The 4,936-nt window shown below is 43.2% G+C and overlaps 1 long non-coding RNA gene across 1 annotated transcript; it reads right to left on the reverse strand.

Moving 5' to 3' along the window:
* LOC102185395 lies at positions 364–3,855 on the reverse strand. Its single transcript, XR_001919815.1, has 2 exons — positions 3,620–3,855; positions 364–742 (listed from the first exon to the last, which is right to left on the reverse strand). It is a non-coding gene; the product is annotated as an uncharacterized LOC102185395 (long non-coding RNA).

Consider the following 4,936-nt stretch of genomic DNA (forward strand, 5'->3'; position numbering starts at 1 on the left):
AATGCTGGCTCCCGAGACAGTTGTTCGGAATGGGAGTGAATGAGTGAGTGAGAAAAGGACTTATACTCAGCAAGAATTATTAGTATTGTATTAATGAGACATCTGAGCAGAGGAGGTGGGAAATTCCCTTGTGTTTCATTATGATGCGGGCTTAAGAATTTACTCAGTGTGGAAGAAATGGTCTGCATTAGGGAAAAGCTGCTGGTACATGTGGTCTTTTAGAAGCTGTATTGAGACATGTATTGACGTTGGTTTTATACGCAGAATGCCTGAATTATAATTCTAGTCATAGGCAAAGCGCTTCCCATCAGGGCATATGCATCTTTGTGCACATGTGGAGAGTGAGGTTACTCTGGAAAGAGATGTGATTTCCCAGCCAAGATGGCTCATTTATTTTGATAGCTGTAAGCGCACAAAAGAGAATGGGCATAGCCTTTAGCTGCAGGTGTTCCCGGGGAGCGCAGATTGGCGGGGGCTGGTTGGTGGAAAACCTGTAGACTTCCTCTCCAAAGAGAAGCTGGGAAATCATCCAACACGTCCCACTTTCCTGACAGGAAGCAAGATGTGGGGACAGGAAGGCTGTGTCAATAAAGCAGCAAGGCTAAGCCTTTTGTGATTGTTTTTGCATCACAACTATTCCACAGCCAAGCTTATGAAATTTTGCTTCTGAACAATTGTAACGTGCTGATCTTCAACAAAATGGAAGAGGAACTGAGTTTGCGGTCCTTTCCCGTGAAATCTTCTGTAAAACAACACAGAAAGGAAACTTCAGAATGGGAGCCACCCTTGTCACACCAAGAGTGCTAATTAGGGCATCGAAGATCACCTGCTGCGTCACAACTGCCCAAGAGAGGAGGATGTGCGCTTCTCAGGAGGGGTTTCCTGCTGGGGCTGGTAGCTTCAGCCCTGGGACCTTCCTGACCCTGGTCTAAGAAATAATCCACTCCATGTTTCTAGAGTTGCTTCCCTAATCCCTCTACCATGCTTCCCAAAGAGTCTAAAGTAGCTCACTTTTACCCTCACCAACCCATTCACCCAAACACACAATCTCTCATTTCTGACAGTCAGTTCTTTAGGCTGATGACTCAGTTAATCAGTAAAGTCTTTCCCAACTCCATCAGCCTCTCCACTTCTTCCTCTGATTGTAATGGCCTCACACACCCCCCACTCACTGTCCCTCTTAACACAGCTGCTAATGGGAGCAAGAATTATTCTGCTTGCCACAGCCCCCATGGCTATGCCCTAGTCTAGGAGGGGAGATATGTTAGGATGGTTGAAAGAAGGCTCTTGGGCCGAGGACTCAAACCCAACGTGAAGATGCCTGAATCACTTTGATGAAACCCCTGAATCAAAATAACTTGGTCTCTGTTGCAGTTTAGTTCCCTATTTAACAAATTGAGGATTTAGCACCACGTTGCTTCAGAAGGGATGTGTCTTGAGAGAGGTATGGACAAACAGTATGGGCAAAGCTATTGAAGGAACATATTGGGTGAAAATATAAGAAAAAAACTGGTGAAAGGGTTTTTAGACTAGGACCTATAGAACTGCCTCATCTTTTTGCTCCTGTTCCTTCATCTAGCCAACAAATTTCTATTGCACACACAGTTTATGCCAGATATGGTTCTGAGTAATGGGAATACCAGACAAGGCAATATCAGACCAAAAAAAAAAAAAAGCTAGTTAGAATAGAGCTTCTATTCTCATTCATCGTTTTCATAGAGCATAGATGTCCCTATTTTGTAGGGATAGGCCTGATTTCACCCTACTGTTTCATAGAACTATTAATACTTCACCCTTTCACTCCAAAATTTCTCTGTTCAGCCAGTAATTTACATAGGCATGCTCACTCGTCTGCCAAGAGCTCTATGCAGGATGAGCTGGTCTTCGGGGAAAATGTGGAGCAGGGTAAACAAGCAGACAAAACAATTAACATTCAAAAGTGCTTGAGTACAAAGTACAAGTTGCTGAGAGCACTTAGCTAGATCTTAAAAAAAATACCAGCATTTGACTGAAAGATAAGGGGAAAAAGGTAAAGAGGCAGGATGAACACATTACAACTACTATTTTGCTTTCTAACTGGAATAGTCAGAAAACACAGTTGCTGCTGCTGCTAAGTCACTTCAGTCGTGTCCGACTCTGTGAGACCCCATACACAGTATGTGCCCCTAAACAAACAGCAATGGAGGAAAATGATGTGTTTGGGGATGTGTGTCCAGTTCAAGGCCCAAATGATTTGAATATCACAAGAAACCAGAATTTGCTGAAAGGAGAGAATATAGCTGATATAAATATATTTTTAACATATGCTTTTAAATATCTTCTGTTCTTTTTCACACTCTGGACCCCATCTCTGCTCTACGTATATACATATACACACACAGTCACATACAGCTGAAGAATGAAACATATGTATATGTGTACACATCTTTATGCATATGTTCCATATTTACATATATACTCTACTCTTCAGCCATATGATGGTCTAAGGTAAGGGATGCTCTATGTAAGAGAAACCCGGAGAGCACAGACTTCTCCTGAGTGCCTTCCAAACGTCACCCTTTATTTTGATTTTGCCCTTCCCTTTTTCTTTTTGATTATTTTACTTTCCTTCTGCTAGGGAATTTTTGCTTTTTCTCTTTTTTAACTAGGAGTATATTTTAATTTTTAAAATTGTCTTTTACTTAAAACTTTTTTTAGCTTTATTGAGAATTAATTGACAAAATTGTAAGATATTTAAAGTAAACATCATAGTGATTTTTATACAGCTTTTGAAGATTACTTTCCATTTGCAGTTATTACAAAATATTGGCTATATTCCCCATGTTGCACAATACATCCTCGAGCCTATCTTACACCCAGCAATTTGTACCTCACATTCCCCCATGCTTAGATTACCGCCCCTCTCCACACACACACACACTGGCAGCCACTAGTTTGTTCTCCAAATCTGTGAGTCTGCTTCATTTTTGTTATATTCCCTGGTTTTTTGTGTATTTTAGATTCCACATACAAGTGATATCACACAGTATTTTTCACTTGTATTTTTTCTGTTTAGAAATAGCTAAGTTACACTAACCAGTCCTGTTGCTGATGGAGAAGTCTTTCTTACTGCTTTCTAAACAATGACTAGGCCTCCCCAGGTGGTACTAGTGGTAAAGAACATGCCTGCCAAAGCAGGAGATGTAAGAGATGTGGGTTTGATCCCCGGGCCCGGAAGATGCCCCGGAGAATGAAATGGCAACACATTCCAGTATTCCTGCCTGGAGAATCCCACGGACAGGGGGACCTAGGGGCCTGTAGTCCATGGGGTTACCATGAGCCAGACACGACTGAAGCGACTTGGTGTGTAGACAATGAATGACTGGTGTGTGGACAATGATTGGTGTGTAGACAATGAATGAGAGGGGACTGACGTGTGACGTTTCCAGGTCTGTGCTCTAAAAATTTTTCCCTTTATCGGCCATGAGCTGCCAAGTGGACACTGACTTCTCCCACGTCTCCTTTCTTGACGGAAGGGGAAATGGCAATGTGACTATGCTAAGCCACTGAGATTTAGGCAGTGTTTCTTCTGGCAGCCAAGTTGATTACTTTAAATAACACACCTTCCCTTCCTCCTCACCTTTTCCGGGTGCAGTTCTGCAGCATCTTAAAAGGTGCATGTGGTTGTTAGAGAAGAATTCTTCTGGTCGTTCTTTCCTTGCTCTGGAGCTGACCTAGGTGGATGAAGGAGACCTAGGTGGATGAAGGAGTCCCAGGTCTTTGGTTCGCTTTGTTTTCCAGTTTCAGTCGTGGCCTACTAGAAGCTGTCCTCTCATCTTGGGCCTGGGTGACTCCTCAGCTGACCAGATCATTTTATCACCCAATTCTTCCTCCAAAATTTACCACAGAAACAAAACATCTACTGAGAAGACAGCAACTTCCACTTCTTCCATATGATTTAAATTTTATGAGCACAATTAATGGAAAGTGCAATGAACTGGAATTTGCTCTTGGCCTATCTCACTAATTAGGTACACTCTGGGCCCCACCCTGAACCTTTCTAGTTTGGTTCAAGTTGACTGCTCTCGCTCGCTGCACCCTCCCCCTTCACTCCACAGCACACTCTCCTGTTAAAGATGACTCTGCCTTGAGGCAGAAGCCAGAATTTATTCATTTATTAAACAAACTTTGAGCCTCAGGGACCAGAAAATTCTTGGGATCCAGAGATAAATAAAACAAAAACCGTTCCCTTAAGGAGTCTGAAAGCTGGTGGCAGAGAAAAACATGTCAACCATGAATGATAATAAGCATTTTGATGGCAATATGAACTGCTAGTAAGAGATAAGCCATGCCTAACCTTACCCAGGGTTCTCTGGAAAGGCTTCACAGAGCACTTGGTATCTCAGCTGGTTTCACAGGAGGAAAAGGCTCCATCAGGTGGAGCAAGCTAGACAAGTGACAAGATGAAGGCAAGCTAGACAAGTGACATCATAAATTTGAAGGAAACAAAAGCAAGCATACAGAGAACTCTGAGGACTGTGTTATTGTTAGTGCACAATATTTGTACAGATTGAAGAAATGGTTGGGTCTAGACTGAAAGGCTTGGGGAAGCAGCCTAAGGAACCTCAACTTTATTTGGTCGGGGAGGGGGCAGGTCTTTACATAGTGAAGCTGTTGCTAGACATCCATGATTTTGTTTATAGTCTTGTTGCGGTTGACACCAGTTTGTCATCTAAGCTGTGTGGGTCAAGGGTTTCCCGAAGTCCCTTTGAAGCTTCCTTAGCTATGATTTCATGTTTGGTGAGTCAGAGGGAACCAGTAGGATCAGGAAGTACTGAACAATGGGACTGGGACTAACCATTCTCCCAGGTTGAAGGCAGCTGATAAGGTCAGAGGGTGGGGCCCCCCTCACCATCCTGCGCTGGCCGGGCAGAGGCAGGGCTGGGGCAAATCCTGC

This window comes from Capra hircus, chromosome 20, assembly GCF_001704415.2.
Source record: "Capra hircus breed San Clemente chromosome 20, ASM170441v1, whole genome shotgun sequence".
Taxonomy (NCBI): Eukaryota; Metazoa; Chordata; class Mammalia; order Artiodactyla; family Bovidae; genus Capra; species Capra hircus.